We start from the raw sequence: 19,126 nt of genomic DNA on the forward strand, positions 1-19,126 counted from the left end.
GGGTTTTGTGAAGAGGGAAAACTCTTATTTATCTGGAAAGTGGCTATGAAGCCCTGGAAAAGCAAGAGAAACAAATGCTCTCTGTTTCCATTTCTGCCCCATCCTCTCCCTCCTGAATTGGCTGCCCTGTCCTCCCCACGCCTCGAACGGGCATTCAGCATTTCACTGGCTTTTCCTCCTGGGCAACAATGTCCCCAGCCTTGGGCTCGGTGTGTGTGGAGCTAGAACAATCATTCACCGGAATCTAATTTCAGTTCTAAGGAGGTTAATTTATCCTTTTTCAGGCTATGTACTCATTTAATCTAAAATTACCCGGCTACTAGCCTTCTTGATAGCAATTACATCCTACGAAAGCAAACTAGTGAGCTTCATGTATTGGTAATGGCCTTTCTTTCGATAGTTTTCCTTAGGGATAAAGTTGAATGGGGAAATTAGTCACATTAAGCTGGAAAAATAGTGAACAAAATACATATTTTATATTTAAAAAAAAATCCTCCTGCTACCAATTATGGTCTTTATTAGAAACAGGTATTTTCACATTATGGGGCTTGTCTTTTTATTAAACAGAGCAAACCCAAATGAATAGTTACTTAAGAGGATCTTTTAAATAAATACTCAAGTCCATTTTAATATCTAATAATAGTTGCTGCCTCAAGTATTCAAATTTTAGCATAACCGGCAGGAAAACTCTTTGATGTTTTAATTATGTCCCTGAAAATGCTGAATGGGTTATAAAAAGCAATTTGAAGAAAATTTTTTTAAAAAGGATTTTTTTTATTATTATTATTAGTGTTTTGGGAGAAAAGACCTTTTCCACGTCCCATTACAAACCTTTCTGCATTGTAAAAATACTGTCTGCTGATACGCGAGGCCAAATAAGCAAAGGATCTGCATCTGTTGTAAGTGTTCTCATTTGGGGAGAAAAATCTGGAAAATAAAAAAAAGAAGACCTCAGAGGAACAGTATTCCAAGAAGGGGGAGCTATGGAAATTGATCATGCCTTGAAAGAAAGAAAGGAAGAAAATCTTTTAATTACATTTAAAATTAGCCAGAACCTTGTGCTTGTCCCAGGAAGGCTCTTGGGAGGATTGGAGCATTTCTGATGAACGTGCTGCCCCGGCCACGGCTGATGTAATCACTTCAAAACCCCACCTGGAGGTCTGGCCTGGGGAGCAGGCAGTGGGGACATTCCCAGGCCAGATCCCCTGGCCTCAGGTCGTTCTTCTGGGCAGGAACGGGAAAGCTGTCCCGAGGGGGGGGGAAGCAATGCAAAGGGGAGACATTTCCAAGGAACGGAACCAGATGTACAGGCTACAAGCTGCCGTGAACGTGAGCAAGGCTCAGCGGTGGGTGGACATGTGGAAGCAGGAGAGGGAAGGCTGGATTTGGGGTTAACTCTTTCTTCTCTCGGTAGCTGGAGGCCTGGTAGTGGGGCCGGCCTGGCTCTCAGATGCCCTTAGAGCCTTCTCCCCAACGGCCACGCAGAACTCAGGGAAATAATTCTCTATGAGGCAGAACGGGTCCTTATGCTGTGTTTGCTGTCCCGTGGAAGTCTGCACAGCGCTCCCCACCTGGGCTACGTTCCCCAGAGGATCCTCATTATTCTCATTATTATTATTATTATTGTTATTATTTATAATCACTTTGCCCAAGCTGTGTTCCCGACCAAACAATCAGCAAGCATTTTGGGGGCAGAAACCAGGCATCATAGTTTTGAAAGCTCTCCAGATGATGTGCAGCCAAACTAGAAAAGCCATGCCAATGTGGCTCACACTCCAGAATCACGTGGGCAGCTCATACAATGCGGACTCTGATCCGGCAGGTCTGGGGTGGGGCCTGCGATCCCACTTTTCATGCTGTGGGGTGAAGCACACTTGGGGACAGAGGACAGTGGTTTTCCATTTGCAGTTGCTCACATGTCTGCCTTTTAGATTAAACTCTATATAGTTGACGTGATTAGGGTCCTAAGTGGGTCTCCTTGGAACGGGGACTCGTAGCACAGTGCTCTGTATTTACAGTGCAGGTGGACCCTGGGACCCTGGTTCTCTGAGACATCCTATTCCACTTGGAGAGAATGTTATTCAGCCCAGGACAAAGCAGGTTTGTCCCTGGGTACCAAGAAATGCCACCCTCCTTGTCCTCAAGGGTCTTAGTTTTGTGTATGGAGTCTTCTTTGAAGTATTTTTGCTGTGCTGTTTAGAAAAACAGGCTGGATTTGTTTCCTTTGTTTATCAGCAAGTATCAACAGATTCACTACTATTTGCAGGTACTGAGCTGGGTTTGGGGGGCTGGGGGGAATGATCGGCTGAATGAGACTCTGTCTTGGGAGTCCCAGTGTAGGAGCGCTTGTCCTTGAAGGTAACACGGAAGTGTCGCTGATGGGCTCAGCTTACTTATGACCTGCTGTGTCGCTCTCACCTTCACCCAAGGGTCTGAAATGCTTCTCCTCTCAATGCCCCTTGACATTAAGCTACTAAATCATGCACACCCCAGAGATGACAGGATGAGGAGCAATCAGCAGTCTCAGGTTCCTATCATGTGCCTGGCACCGTAGGACACTTGTGGGATGCCATCTCTTTTAAGTTTTGCAGTAGCCCTGTGAGGGTGAGCGTTCTTATGCCCATTTCACAGATGGAGAAGAATAGAAGAGTTATTTAAACTTACTCAAAGTCGTGTATCTAGACACCGCGATATCATTACAACTTCCTTTTTTCATTACAGGAAGCTGTCTTCCTGCAGAGAATCATTGTGGACTGAAAGGTGGTAAATGCTAGAAGGTATCTGAGAAGTAGCCATTGTAGCAATTATCGCTAACCCTCCTCCTTGCTGACGAGGTAATTGAAATGTGTTCCCCAAAATATTTGTTGCATGAACAAACAGATGAGTGAATTGAAGAGAACCCAGGGTTAAAATTAAGAAGACATTAATTTCCTGCACCTTCTGTCTGGTTAGCCTCCTAGATCATGAAACTCCCAAGAGCAATTATTTTTTTGAAATAGTAATTATTGTTATTATGCTAAGTATCACCAATAAGGTGCCCAGCATCGTGCCAATTACTTAATACAGAGCACTTATTTTAATCTTTACTATAATCATCACAGATTAAAAAAAGAGTGAGGTTCAGAGAGGTTCACTTGCCGGTGGCCCAGCTGGTAAGCGGCAGAGAAGAGATTCAAACCCAAGACTTGGATTCCGAAGCCAAAGCTCTTCCTGCTGTACCACACTGCTCAAAGTGCAGCTTCCTTAGGGGCTTATATACAGTGGTTTTGAAAGCATTTGAAATGCCTTTCAAAGCATTTCAAATGCCTTGAAAGCATTTGAAAACCATAGCAGATGCTATGTGGGCCCCTGCACACACATACCCCTCAGTGAGGTCACCAGCAGACAGTGCCCAGACTCTCTCCTGGCCTTGTGGTCTCTTGGCCTGAGGCATCTTTTGGCCTCCTGACTGTTCACCCAGATATCCCGGGGCAAGGGGAAGTGCAAGAGAATGAATGCCCCGAGAGATCCTCAACCAATGAGGGATGGGAATTGGTGGATCAGCACCCCAGCTTCCTTGCCTCTCCCACAGATAATTCAGAAGCATGCTACTCTGTCTGTCAGGGTCTATTGTGAGACTGAGCCCCAGTAGCCCATGGAAGTAGCCTGTTCACCAGCACACCCTTTATTGGTGCCACATGCTTCTCCCTCCTAGTGCTTTCTTGGCTTAGCTCTTAAATAAAGTGCTTATGCCCAAATATTTTCCTTAGGGTCCACTCTAGGGAAAACCCAAGCTAAGAAAGGCACCACCTTTTCAGCATCCAGAAGTTAAAAAGCCCACCACGGTGACAGTGGCCGGAGAATCAAGAAATGATTACAATTGAATGTCTTCTTTGATGGAAGAAAGGTCTTCCCTTTTTCTCTTTGATCCTTTAGATGGAAGACTGGCTGGTAAAGAGTTGACACCCAGGTCGTCTCCCCCTTTCGGAAGGGTTTCCTGGAATCCTGTGGGTTCTGCTGAAGTGGGGATTTCCTAGAGAGTTTTGGCAGAAGGTGGGGAAAGTTTATCCGCATGCCTTTGCTTTTGGCGGCAACCATATGCCATGGATTTCAGTGTTAAGGTAGGAAGATGCCTGCTGCCTGCTTGTGAGGCCTTAAAGTGGGGAGTGGGGACGTTCAGAAGGACCCAGACATGGATATGATGACACCACCTTCTAGAGCTTGCAGAGCAAGCACTTTATGCCAATGGGGTGAAGGGGAGGCGGGCAGCAGAACAAAGCAGAAAGAATAATTAAGAAGTAGATTGAGGTGGAAATATGAGCTCTACTATTATTCAAGTGCTTACTAATTGCAGACTGGAGTGACACTCAAAATTTTTAACCACGATTATCCAAGTGGCATGCTAGACCTTACTCCTTTAATTACTGGATACAGGGTGGTCCATCCGAAAGTTCCAGGGGAGGGGAGTTGGCTATGGCTAGAATACCGTATTTGTATTGAAACACCAGAGGAGGATGAGCCCTGTGACCTTGGGAAATCTCAGGCCCTCTCAGGGCCTCAGGTCCCTCATTCATATAAAGACAGATGGATTTACATGGTGTGCATTATCCAATTTCCTCTTGCTGACATTCACTGGCAGGGACAGCTGAACGGGCATTAAAAGGCCATTGTCATCTTCAAAAGGAACTCCTGAGCTGTGGTTTCTAGGTCATGGTTACCTAAAATATTAGAATATGAAAATTTTAAGTCTCCTTGTCCTGTCTCATTCCCAGAGCTAGACATGTTAGAGATAAAATTCTTGAGGGATATTCTTTCATTTTTCTACTCCAGTGACTCTCCACCTTCTGCGGGGGGAGAGGAGTGGAATTATGTGTCTTGACCTGAGCTGATAATGTGACCTTGTAGTGTTGCTTACCTTCTCTGGTTCTCAGCGTTCTTGTTTGTGAAAAGAGGGTGTTGCATCTGGCGGACCCCGAGATCCTTTCCTGTGCCTGTGTCCTCTAGTTCTTTCACCTCGTTATCCTGTGACGGTGCTCATTTGAGCATTCTGGTGCACTGATTAACTTCTAGGAAGGGCTGGACTATTTTGCTGGGTGGGCTGGGAAATCTCCCAGGAGGCTTTGCTGTCAGGTGTGCACGAGAGGGCTGGCTGCCCTGGGCCTGGGTCAGAGACGTTTTTGTGGGAGACTGGGCAGGGAGCTACATGCCCCAGATTTGAGAGGGAACACCTGCTAATTCTTTGAGGATTTAAGAAAGAGAGCTCAGCTCCAGCCAAATATGAGGGGAAGGCAGAGTCAGGCCCGGACTCCCTGAAGCCCAGGCATCCTTTGTCCTCACTGGAAGGGGGTCCCAGTGCCTTGGTTCCCTACCAGTGCCTCAGAAGAAGGCTCTGGGATGTTCTGTTGCATTGCCTTAGGGGGGCATTTCTCCCTCCCCCTTTCTATGTTATTTAGTGTACAAATCCATTAGCATTGCTTTTTCTTGAGCATCCAAGATGCTACGGCCTATCACTCAAGTCATTCACATGGCATTTCAGCCTTTCTTTGGAAGACAATTGTGTCTTTAGTCAAAGACCTCTTGACAGGAGAAAATGGGATCTGGGATGGAATAATGCAGCCAAGTGCTTGCTGTACACCTGCAGAATGGGACTCTGTGCGCCATTACAGCCCAAATTGTTGTGCTGGAAGATTTCTCTTGTTTACATCTCTTTATGCCCCAGCATTTAACCTTGGGGCTCCATAGACACAGTCCCCTCCCCTCATCTTACCACAGCAATTCTTTCCTTTGTGGCCTACATTTTATGTAATTATGTTGGGGGCAGTCATCACATTTGTGTTTACTTAGCTGTGCTGCTGGAAGGGACTTCTGCCTCTGATTCCCTCCACTCTGAGAACTCATTTTAGGCCATTTACTGACTCTAATCTTTTTGGTTTCTTCAGAGACTGCATTCCCAAAATGAAAGGGGAAGGCACATGTCTAAAAAACTAACAAATAAGAAGGTATTAAAAAATTACAAGGGGTCGTGATCTTATCCCAGAGTGCCCGTGTGAGTAAAGGTAACAGACATGTTAGGAAAAGCCACAGTGTCCAAGATGGTAAGGATGTGATGGCTGTTTTCAGCCTGTGAGGGTAGGTTTAAAACTATTTTTTTTTGTTATGGAATATTTCAAACATATACACAAAAGAGACAGAACACTGCAGGTGGGGATATAAAATGATACAGCTGCTTTGGAAAACAGTTTGATAATTTAGGTGGTTAAACAGAGAGCTGCCATATGACCCAGCAATTCCACTCCTAGGTATATGCCCGAGAGAAATGAAAATACAGTCCACACAAAACCTTGTAATGAGGGTTCATAGTGGCATTATTCATAATAACCCCAAAATGGAAGCAACCTAAATGCCCATCAACTGATGAATGGATAAATAAAATTGGGTCTATCTACATGATGGAATATTATTTGGCCCTAAAAAAATGAAAGTCTTATATGTGCTACACCACGGACAAGCCAGTTGCAGAGGATCTCATGTTGTGGGATTCCTTTTATATGAAATGTTCAGAACAGGTGAATCTATAAAGACAGAAAACAGATTGGTGGTTGTCTAGGGCTAAGAGTGGGTAGAGTTGGGTGATTATGGTGGAGGGGTGCAAGGTTTCTTTTTGGGGTGATGAATATATTATAATATTGTGCTGATGGATGCACAACTCTGACTACACTAAAAATCCTTGAATTATAACATTAAATGAGTGAATTGTATGGTATGGAAATTATACTTCAGTAAAACTGAAAAAAAAAAAAAAGAGAAAAAAGAATAGTGTGACAAAACATAGGTGCCACTGCTCAAAACTTCAGTCCCAGCTGAAAGCCAATGGTATCCTATCCTGTATTTTCACCCTTCTCTCAAACAGTAATCTCTTTGGTATTTCAGTCTCTACCTGTAAGAGATAAGGCCACTTAAAAAAAAAAAACTATAATGGCAAAACCATTAGCACATTTAAAAATGTAATCTATAAGTTCTCTCTGTTTCTCCCCCCCCGCCCCTTCTAAATTCATCTGTTGAAGAAACCCAGTCGTTTGTCCCACTGATTTCCGACAGTCTGGACTTTGCTGTTCGCATCCTGATGGTGAAGTTTAACATGTTCTTCTGTCTTCTCTGTTGCTTGCCCATTGGTAGCTCCATCTAGGGATGTGATCAGATTCATAGGTGTATTGTGTCCTTCCATCAGGAGACATTAGATGTCCAATTATGTCTCCCCCCCTTTTTTTAGCAGCTTCTGACACCAAGGCTTGAATCCATCATTTCATGAGGGATGGTGGGAATTAAAAAAAAAAAACCAAAAACAACCAAACACATACAAGATTCCTTCCTCATATATTAAATGAAGTCACACTTCTTTATCTCACTTCCCTGCACTCATTAGAAACTTGCCTTGTCCTGAGACAGGGGCTTCTGTTCTTTAGAAAAGGAACCCAGCAGGCTTGGAGACACTCTGGAGCCTGCCTTTCCTCAGAGCACAGTGAGAGGGATTCAAACTGCTCTGTTCAGGAATCAGAATGTTAGAGACCTGTGTATCTCTTGCCCACCTCCTCCCCCAATGCCCATGCCTCTGACCCCTTTACCCCTCTTCTGGCACACAGCACTCTCACACACCTCCTTATTTTTGCTCATGCTGTTCTCCCCAGGATGTCACTGTTTTCCACCTACTTTGTTGGTTTACTTATTCACCCAACATTTATTGAACACCTGTTGTGCACTTTGCACCATGCCAGGAATTGAAGATAGAAAAGTAAAGTCTGTCCCTACCCTTAAGAGGCTCACAGTCTGCTGAATGAATGTAGAGGATAGATAAGTAAATGGATGATTGTGAAATTCTCATCCTTGAGGGTCTAACTCAATGATCACTTACTGTGTGAGGTCTTTTCCTTCCCTCCCGCTCCTTGAGTAGAACTGACTGTTCTCTTTGAGTGACCCCTCTGCCCAGGTTGCTGATCTAGTGTTTTCCACATCAAAGTAGAATCAGGAGCATAGATGTCTGTATTGACTGCATGATCGTGAACTCCACTGAGGAAGCTCTGTATCCTATTTATCTTTGCATCATTTTGTTTCTATAACTTATGTGTTTCGGAGCAAGTTACCTAATTTTTCTAACCTCGGTTATCTTATGTATAGTATGGAGCTAACCCCAGGACTCAATTCCAAGGACTATGTTGAGGATTGAAGCGATATTGCATCATAGCTTTCAGGTACCTTTGTTATTATGTGAAGGCTTAGCACATTGCTTGGCATTCACCAAGTATTTGCTGCATCACTGACCGATTAATGAACGGGATATAATCTTTACATTTAATAACTTACAAATTTAGGAAACAAGATGAGTGGAAAAAGAGAGTACACAGGGCAATGTGGTACAGTGAAAGGGCTTTCAATCAAGAGATAGAGGATTCAAGATGCTAGCTTCAACATGTGCCCTCTAGAACAGTGGTTCTCAACTAGAGTGACTAAACTCCCCCAACCAAAGGGATATTTGGCAGTGTCTGGAGACATTTCGGTTGTCACAACTGGAGATGGTGCTACTGGCATCTACTGGGTGGAGGTATGTTGCTAAATATTCTGTAATGTATGAGAAAATCCCCTCTGTATCTTTCCTACCCCAAACTAAGAATTATACAGCCCAAAATGTCAAGTAGTTCTGAGGTTAGGAAACCCTGTTCTAGAACCTTCCTACTCAAGGTATCATTCACAGACGAGTAGTATTCATATCATCTGAATGCTTGTTAGAAATGCAGAATCTTGGGCTCTAGCCAAGACCTACTGAATTGAAATTTCCATTTTAGCCCGGTCACCACTATGTGATGTGTATGCTCACTCAATTTTGAGAAATAGTGCTCTGGAGTGGTGCTTTTCAGTCTTTGAGACTCATTAGAACCACCCAGGGGTAGTGGTGGTGGGATTAAAAATCCCAATGCCCAGGCCATGCCCTATGATCTTAATTAAATCAGAATCTCTGGGGTAATGCCCTGGCATCAGCATTTTTAAAAGCTCTCCTTATTCCAATATGCAGCCAAGGTTGAGAATCACTGATCTAGAAGCTAATAGTTCTGATGGGGTGGAGAGACATGTCAACAGATTGAAGTGCATGGTGCTAGCTGTGTTTGAAAGAACATAGCCCAGGTGGAGGACATTAAACTGTCAACGGGGACCAGTTGTTGGGAGCTATGGGAGCTCAGAGCTTCCACTAAGGCAGGTGTTACCTTGGGCAAGTCATTCCCCATGCACACCATGAACCCCATGCCCAGAGTGGTCTCAGTTTCTTTGTCTGTTAAGAGAAGATCTTCAAACTGCCTTCTCTGTCAAACCATCTGAGTAGCCCACAGCTGGCTTAATGAGGGTTTGGTGCATGAATGAACAAATGAATGAATGATCTTATACTATGTGAAGCCAGTGGTGTAGACAACAGATGCACTAATAGTTCAAGAACAAGGAGTCACTCATCAGTAATGCATTCATGAAAGAAATAGGATTTTACTGACACTCTGGGGCAAGCCTTCCAACAGAGGAAGAAAATACATCCATTTCCTTTTCTTCCTGTTGGGGAAGGGACCCTCCTCGGGCTCAGTGCCTCTAAGGCGATGTATCTATTTCGAACATTTCCCACCTTGATTTATAATGAACACAGGTCCCTATTTCAACATAGCTGTATGTCATTAGCAGCCATTTTTAGAGATCAGCAGGTAGGGGCTTCTCTCCCTTATGGGGCTGGAGGAAAAAAGGTTCCACAACTTTCCACAGCCCCTGCCTCCTGGTGCTCTATGCGGAGCAGGAGCCCAGTTCCTCTGTAACCCCCCACACATTAAAGCTCTTCACTTCTTAAAACAGATGATGGCTTTAAACGCCAGAATGAAGGGTTGGAAATGGACTTAACCTCATCAAACACTTCCATATCTGATCTTACCTTCCGAGCTGTGGATCCTGGCCAACATGAAAGAGTTCCATTTGCAGGCTGACTTTCAATGTGAGTTTTTTTTCCTCTCTGAGTTTTGCCTGTCATGCCAGGTCGGGGAGCAGGATAGGGATGTGGCTGGTGCTTGGTGGTAGATGGCCTTGTTCTGGTATTTGGGGAGCTAGAGAGATGGAACATGTCCCCCCACCCTCACCCCACAAGGCCTAGTTGGAGGATTTTTGCCAGTTTCCCTGGGAAAGCTATACCTTGGCAATGAGCTGAATTGAGAGAAGACATTTTCTTTTATCCGAGGCCAGCATCTGCGACTCCTTCTTATGTTTGGGGAACTCTCTGCCCTAGGAGTCCTTGGAGGGGGTAGCGGTGAAAGGGGACTGTGCCCACTCCTCAGTCTTCTCGCAGCTAGGTCAAGGGCACGTGACTGGTTTAGTCAATCAGACTCACCTGTTGGGAAACCCCGGTGGTAACTGTAGGGTGCTGTGGCCAAGTGGCAGCCACCCTACTGCTCTTCCCCTTTCTTCTCCTTCTTCCTGTCCCTCTCCGGGGTGGCCGTGTGTTGTTGTTTACCTCCAGATGCACCTGGCTCAAAACCGGTTTTGTGTCCCTTGTCTCAGGTGACCCAAGTTGGCACAAAGCCCCAGAGACACTTAGATCTTAGGATGAGACAGGTGGGACCGGGATTAGGGTGAGGCCAGCAAGGCATGGAACTGACCTGGCAGGGCCTTGCTTGCTCTCTAACAAAGTTTTCCTTTTATCCTGTGAGCAACGGGAAGCCACTGGAAGGTTTTAAATGAGGGGGGTTGTGAGTGCAATCAGGAGATTTTGTGATCAATCTGAATTTTAAGATCATCAGTGGTTTCTGTTGGAGAAAGGATACATGGAAACAGGAAAGTCAACGTAGTGATTTAAGTGAGCAATGAGGTTGTCTAGACGAGGGTGGGGACACCTCCATCTCCTGGGTGCCTTTGCTCCATTGCCTACTTCCAGACTCTTCCTTCAGACTCCCAGCTCCCCCTGCTGCCCGAGGGCATGTGTATCTACCAGGGACAGATGCCCTAACCCACAGGTGGGGGTAAAATTTGAGCCCTCAGCCTCTAGTAGGAGGAATTTTGAGGGTGGAGACCCACTGTGTCCTGATAATACAGAAACAAACAAAAAAGTAACACCTGACAAAATATTGTAGTCTTGAAATTTTAAGCTCTTCAACTACAAGGGGCTTTGAATTCTTTTGAGTCCAGATGCCCGAGTGAGGCTTGGGTCTCCCGTGCCACGCTCCGACACGTGGGTGTCGAGTATAAACAGGTTTGACGATGAGAGCCTCACTTTCTCCCCAGACCACTGATCTCCTCTTGGGCAATTCACATGGATTTTCTCCTTTCTTTTGGACTCTGCCCTGCTGTTCCAGCTGTCCAGCACCAACCCTTCCGTGGCTGCCTATCTGGGTCGGGGGACTAAGTTCTTTTGGTGGGGCTGACCCCAGGATGGACCTGGGGCCCTGGGCCCTGGGCTGGAGGCAAGCAAGCCTCAGTACTGGGTGAGAATTAGCTGTAGTCCTGCTGTCAGGCTGAGGAGGACGCCAAGTCGCTGGGCACTGCTCTCATTCTCCAAGTGGTGCCTCCCAAGGTGCCTGACCTTCTCTTCTCCCAGGAGAAAGGACCAACCAGAGTGAATGTGAAGCAGAGGGGAGCATGGCTGGAAATGACCTTGGGCTGGAGGTCCCCATAGGAAGCCATCAGCCCGTCAAATCACCTTCCTCTTTGGCTTTGATCTCTCCTGAAATCCAGGTCAAAGCCAGGCCTCAGGCATCTTTCCCGAAAAGCTGTGGCTGATGCACCTTTGCCCGCGTTCCGGGGGCCTCTGGACAGCGTCGGGTCCTCCTGGGTCCCCGCGCTCCTGCAGTGTGGCGGGGAGCTGCCCGCTGGCACAGAGGCCGAGCAATTAAGAAACTGCATTTTTCTCCTCCTCGCTTCCCTAATTGTTATTTTTGTCGCCGCTTTCAAACCATCCCAGGTTTTCATTTCATCTTGCCCCAGCCTGGTGCGCCCGGCAGAAAAAGCCAGCTTGCTCAGTGGGAGGCAATTTTCCCAGCGTGTCCAGCGATAATTCCAACACGACTGCTTTGTACATATAATTATAAAACCAGGGGCCACCAAAGTGCACCTATAGAGCAGAGTCTTGACTGTTCTTGGTTCTGTTTTAATTATTAAGCCTTAAAGCAAAAACTAGGTTTCAAAGAAAACTTTCTGTACAGTTCCTCAATAGAGTTAAAGGAGGAACATTTTAAGCTGATGAGCTGACACTTGTAGAAGCAAATATATTAAATAAATCATGATTCGTTTTGGGGGCAAAGTCTGACTTACATCAACTCTGGAAAAAATGGATCTTAATGAGTGACAGTTGGGTGTATCCTGTCACTTCCTGAGGTAATGGCCGCAAGCTGACATTGCTCAGTGGGTGTCTCATACTTCTGAACAAAAGTTTTTTGGAGTGAGATAGACAAGATAGAAATCCCAAGGTGACTGGGAGGAATGTCTAATGAGTGGAAAGACATATTTACTGGCAGTCTGTATGTAAGCTGTGACAGTTGACAGAACTGGATTGTAACAAATATAGTTGATGAAGAAAAGGCTGACAGACTGCAGAGGGGGCCGTGGTGGCGGCGGGGGTGGGGGGGCGTCCAAAGCCCTGCCTTACCTGAACCCTGTTAATGGTAAGTTGGATACAAAGCTCAGAGTCATGAAAGGGAGCCAGGATCTTGCACTGATGTCTAAACACAGCAATGTGTCGAGCTTGCAGGAGGCGGTAATAGGTTCAGATGTGTTGACCTTTTTGCCCATCGCTTTGGAAGCTGGTATTTCCAGTGGCACCTGGGACCAGAAGATGACCCCAGCTCTAGGGACATATGTGAGCTCTGGGACCCTGGGACCCCACCCTACCCCTGTCTGACTTTGGGTGGGTCTGGGGTCCTCCGTTGACGGTGCCTCACCTGGGCAGCTACCATGACCAAGAGCCACTGGGCTCCGGCCCCCGTGGGCACCGGTGAGGCTCATGTGGCGGTGGTGGGAGACTGAACAATGAAACCCCCCTGTGACCGTCCATTCTCGAGTGCCCCTTACCTCCTTCATTCTGCGCCTCCCATCCCCTCTTACTCAGTTTCTCCTCTGCCCCCCGCCCCCACTCTGTCCCCAGCACAAAAGGAGTGATTGGCCTCGAAAAGGCAGAGCTGACTGGCATATTAAATGGTGACACTTTGTAACTGACTGGTCAGGGCTTCAACAATCGGCTTGCCAATGAGCTCTGCACTTCTTCCCCCAGGCAAATGTCACACTGAAACTAAACAGGATCTTTTTTCATCCTACATGCTGTTTTCTATGCCACATATTATTTTATAGTTGAAAATAGGCTAACTCTTTAAAATGCACGGAGCCTGCTGTACTTTCATCGTGGGCTCATTTTGGAGGAGAGGCTGGCTGGGAGGGGGTGGGGGGAGCAGAGACAGTGTGTCGAGTGGCGGTGAAGGTTTGGTCAACATCTGGACCTTGACACTTTTTTTTTTTTTTTGAAGGAATGAATAAATGAACATAAAAATTAAAACATTTTAAGAATTGGAAAGAAATGGATGGAAGTGATGAGAGCAAAGGCAACTAATGAGCCAGGAATGTTACCCATCAAGATAGGAAGCTGATTTGTCATTGTCACCAGTTTCTTATTTCGATTGACCAGGGCAAATATTCCTTAGCTGCAGGTTGATTTTCTATCTGCTCTGTGATTTGAAAAATGGGGTCCATTCCTGGTTGATTCCTCATATCTGAGTGGAGGGGCAGTGCCCGGACCTTGATGTCCCCCCAATTAAATGAAAACCCTTTTTAATAGTCTTGGTTAACACGACCCACTTTCTCCAGGTTGGTTCTTGTTAATCTGATCCACTGTCTTGGAAGGAAAGCTTGGGTAAGACAAAGCTAAGTGGAGTCCTTCTAGGGGCCATGAGATATGGGCTGCCCCAGTGTCAAGAATCCTGACCTCACTGACTTCATTCAGTTCAGTGGGTTAGTACTTCCATTATGATGGGCCAACGATTCCTGAAAATGTTCCCTATATGGCTGGCTCAGTCAACTGGGGTGGTAGATGGAAGGGTATTATAACTCACCCAGAAGCTAGGCCTTCCTAACAATGGGACAGTGATTTTTTAGAATAAGATTTTGAGCATGGGGGCAAGTGGAAGACCGAGCAGAGAGGGTCTTGAGGCTCAAGAAAGAGGAGGCACTTGGGCTGAGTTGAGGCAGTTCCATTTTGGGGAGTGATGAGACACAACAGTTCCTCTCTTCTACCCCAGAGGCATAGCTCTATTATTATATATTTGTACATTTCTTAACTTGAGCAAGTTACCTTTTCTTTCTGAACTAGCAGCATTATCATCTGTAGAGTCAAGTCAGTCTAGGTAACTTTTCATGTTCTTCCTAATCCAAATCTTTTGGATTTCATGACCCACCTGAGCAGGTTCCAGGGCCCTCTGCCAGGACATTTTCCTTCAATTGGTAACATCTTCAGGGCCAGCTAATTAGCCTGGGGCTCCGAAGCCATGAGACCAGACTCAAAAGAATTGAGGGACGAGCACCCAACAATATCCACCCAAAGCCAAGCCTGCTGGCCTTGGCTCTCTAGAGCTAACACCTACTCACAGATGTGCTTCTGATGCTGATGGCTGGTGCTTGGCAGGCTCAGGAGGCTCCTGGTGAGAAGGAACACACCGGGAGGTCTCCAGGAATGGGTGTGGCCTCACTTTTCTCCTGCAGAGAGGATCTTCTTCTGCCTCACTATGGGAGCTGGAGGGACCTGGGGAGGGGCCACACAGTTGTGTTTGGTTCTATCTTTCCTAAAATAGGACAGGAAAACCTTTTCTCAAGGCTTCTCTGGCTCAGTGATTTTTCTCTTCTTCAAAAATCATTTTTCTGTGAAGACCTCACTGTCCAGATCCATCATTGTTAGCCCCAGTGCTGGGGTGGAGTGTGCAGGCTGGCATGGCACTGGGAGGCTTGACCTCTGGCCTCTCCTTGGCTGATAACTGTCTGTGCCGAGATGTCTTAGGGCATTATATAGGTTTCAGCTTTCTCTTGTGTACATTTATGAGACAAACCTGAAGCTTTCTGTTGGAAATGGTAGAGGGACCCCTCTGCCCCCCATCAGCCTCTTCAAGGCATCACTCCAGGGTACCCCAGCTTATGGGGGGACATGACTTTGAATGGCAGCGAAGGCCCCTGGCTACACCTGACTTCCCCTCGCCATCTGCCTAAACTTACTCTGAGTGCAGGACAAGAAGGGATGATCTCTGAGTTCATACCCTCAGCAGGTAGACAGCGTTTTTCCTGTGGGCTGAGGGGTCTGCAGTGGGCTGGATGGAGTATGGTGTGATCTTTCCTTTCCTTGAAGCTTTAGGTTATTGATCACTTGGAAAGCACTGGATTTCTCCTTCCATCCTAGATAAGCACATTCTAGCCATCCTGGCTGCATGAGGTTGTCCCTTCTGCTGATTTGTGGAGACATAAAGGATTAGCCCTTTGCTGTGCTGGCCTTTGTCTTCCCCAAGGTGCAGTGGATGGAGAGCAGGAGCAAGAGGAGGTCTGTGCCCAGGCCTTTGGTCTGGGAAAACCCTGCATGCTGGGGAATAGCATCCCTTGCTTTGGAAAGCAGAGGGGTTGTGTTGCTGCTACTACAGTTCACCTAGAGAATGCTGGAGGTTGAGGGAATCCTAGACCTCAGAGTTGCCCTTCCTTGTACAAGTGATCTGAATCCTCTTTAGAAATGTTGCTGGCTGCAAAGTGGGAGCAAGGCAGTGCAGAAGTGTGAGGCGGCACTCGGCTCCTTCTAGCAAACGGGAGCCGCTCCAGCAGGTGGGATTACTCGTAGCTGAGAGTTAAGGTATCCAGAATGCTTGCTACAATCCATGCCCTGTGCCAAGCGCTTCATGCAGTTTTTCTCACTTAATATAGCAACTCTCTGAGATGCATCTCTTATTATTCATGTTTTATAGATGATGGAATTAAGAAGAATGCTAAGAAAAGTGGTCAGGAACATATAAATAGTGAGAAATGGAATCAGAACTGGAACCTGAAGTTTCACAACTCCCTGGGAAGCAATCTGTTGTCCCTTCTGAGCTATGACATCTTTGGTGCAGCCACAGGCCAAGGAGATGGATTGCACTGGCTTCTAGTCTTACTCGGATACTTGCTAGATGTGCCACCCTAGATATACCGATTCCTGCCATGTGCAGTTGTTCTGAAGGCAAATGAAATGCTAAACGTTCATGTGCAGTACACACCAGCCATCCTATAATAACAGTGCTGGACATTTGGGGTGCTCTGTGTCAGGTGGGTCCCAACTCCTCCATGCGCATCGTTGCATCTAAAGGTCACAATTGTTCTGCAAATAGCTCACTTTATCCCCTTTCTCCTAATGAGAGAAATTAAATTCAGGGGGTCAGGGAATTCACCTGAGATTGCACGGCCAACAGCAGAAGCAGCTATGAAGCCAGGCAGCCTCCCAACCACCAAGCTCAACTTCTTCCTCTTTTTACATTATGTCGTTGGTCCAACACATATTTATGGAATATCGTTTACATATCCAGTGGTGTGTTAGGCACAGAGGCTATAGTGGTGAGCAAAAAATCAGATGTGGTTTCTGTTCTCTTCAACTTCTATTCCAGGTGGGAAGATAGACTATAAGTCAATGTGTGTAAATATATGATAAATGTAGAATTGCAACCGTAGAAAGAGTTTATGGAGGAAAGGAGCATGGTGCTCTGTGAGCCTATGGACTTGACCCAGTTGGATGGCAAGGAGGACTTCCTGGAGGAAGTGGCAATTCAGCCGAGATACAAGGGATGGGTAGGAGTGAGGTAAGTAGAGGGTGGTGTCAATGGTGGGGATGGGGTGTGCAGGAGCACTCTGCACAGAGGGAATTGCAAGTGTGGAGCCTCCTGGCAGGAGGAAGCACAGAAAGGTGTGCAGAGCATGGTGGAAGGCAGACCTGGCTATACTATTTGCAGGGCTCCGGGCAAAATGAAAATGTGGGTCTCTTATTAAAAAACTATTAAGAATTACAAAGCAGTGGGGCATCTGGGTGGCTCAGTGTTTGAGCGTCTGCCTTTGGCTCAGGTGTGATCCTGGCGTCCTGGGATTGAGTCCCACATTGGGCTCCCGACAGGGAGCCTGCTTCCTCCTCTGCCTGTGTATCTGCCTCTCTCTCTCTGTGTCTCTCATGAATAAATAAATAAAATATTTTTAAAAATCACAAAGCAGTGAGAACGTGGGACCCTATATGGCTGCAGATATCACATTATCACATGCCCATGAAGCTAGCCCCAGCCAGAGAGAAGGCTGGGGAGGGAGCTGGAACAGGTCATAGGGCCCTCAAAGACCAGGTTAGGATTCTGTCTTTATAGATCTGTTTCCAGAGGGTCCCTGCTGGGTAGAGAAGCATTTGGGGAGAGACAGCTGGGTGGGCTCCTATGAGGGGGTGAGAGGCCCCGCAATCTAGGGAGTCCTGGAGGCTCAGGCGGGTCCTCCTCCTTCCCAGGGCTGGCCTGGTTTTCCCCGGTGTGGGAAAGGGACTGTGACACCCACCCACATGACGACCAGAATTTGTGGGCAGAGAACTCGGCCTGGGAGCCTTTTCATGGCCAATTTGCATGGGCCTCACACAAAGGCTCCACGAGAGAGGCTGCTGGATGAGCGTGACTCCCTCCAGTGTCCAAAGCCAAGGAGGTGGGGGCAGGTTGTGTGTGGGAGTTTCTGAAAAGCTTTTTAAAAAAGGGGGACCCCAGAGCTTAGGACATTGAAAACTGAAGCCCCTTTCGCTTTTGTGTTCGATTTCAATGAATATATATATATGTATGTATGTATTTATCCAAAATAAAGTAAAAGCAGCCAGAACTGTCTCTTCTGAGCCACGGAGAACTTTTCTGAACGCCCAAATCAATGCCTCTGCCCCCTCCCTCCCTCCCCCAGCCCGGGGTGTTGCATGCAGACAGACATTTTACTGTAACAATTATAATAGCTCGGCTGGAAATTACCGTCTGGCTAGGCAGCTGAATCTATGCCCGGATCCGGCTTCAAACACAGGTATCAGGGGCAAATTAGCAGCCGACATCAAGTTTTGGATTTTATAGAAAGTGCCAGGTTGGGAGGAAGAGAAGCGTAACTGTACCTGCAGCTGAGGGTGAAGGTTAATACTCCGGGCCTTGGCTGCCCGGTCCGGGGCTCCCCTACCCCACGCAGCACCTCGCAAGATCGCCAGGCACCCCGAAGCTCCTTCTAGTCTCTCTCTTTAGAGAACCACCCCACAGCACCCATGCCGTCCTCGAGCGCCCGGCTGCAGGGGAGCCGTCCTTCCCCTCCTCGTGTCCCCCTCGCGTCCTCCCCGGGGGCCTGGGGTCTGCGCGGCCCAAGGTTCCCCCACGGCCCCCCAGCCCCCCCCCCCCATCTCCCGGGGCTTCTCGGTTTAGGTTAATTACACGGAGGACAAGGCATCGACGCCTCCTCCTCGGGCCGGTTGGCAAACTCGACCAGACTCAAAATGAACCTCTTTGATTCCATCTGCAAAATTAGATCAGATTTGATAAAGTAAAGATGTACCCTTTGAAGTATTCCCTATCAACATAAGTGCTAAGAACACTTGAGTGAAGGAATTTGAGCAGTTTTGAAAGCAGCAGCACAGGAACTTCAATGAGGATTGCAGCTAAGGGCATGCCCAGAAGGCACGGGCCTAACTGCATCTATCCTGCAGGCAATAAGCAATTGCTAAAGATTCCAGACTTCTCAAAGTTCAGAGTTCAACACGGAAAAACTTTGTTGAACTTGTGATAGGCTGGGCTCTGCGGTTTGCATTCTGTTTCCAGAGGCTCTGAGAGTCCCGGCAGTTTTTTTTTATTTTTTATTTTTATTTTTTTTCTGTTTCTGTGCGGCCTCCGCTCGGCAGGAGCGAGGCTCTTTCTTTCCCTTTAGCTTCCAGGCCCAGGAATGAATTAAACCATCAGCTGCTTTCCTGGGGGATGGTCCCTCCAGAGCCACAGGGCAGGACATCAGTGGGTGAAAAGTGTCTGTTTATCCAAATGAAAGCCAGGAGATCTGTGTCAAAGCCCCGCTCCGCCACCGTCTAGCTGTGTAACCTTGATGGAGTCCTTCAGTGTGT

This window comes from Canis lupus, chromosome 28 (genome assembly GCF_011100685.1).
Source record: "Canis lupus familiaris isolate Mischka breed German Shepherd chromosome 28, alternate assembly UU_Cfam_GSD_1.0, whole genome shotgun sequence".
Classification (NCBI taxonomy): Eukaryota; Metazoa; Chordata; class Mammalia; order Carnivora; family Canidae; genus Canis; species Canis lupus.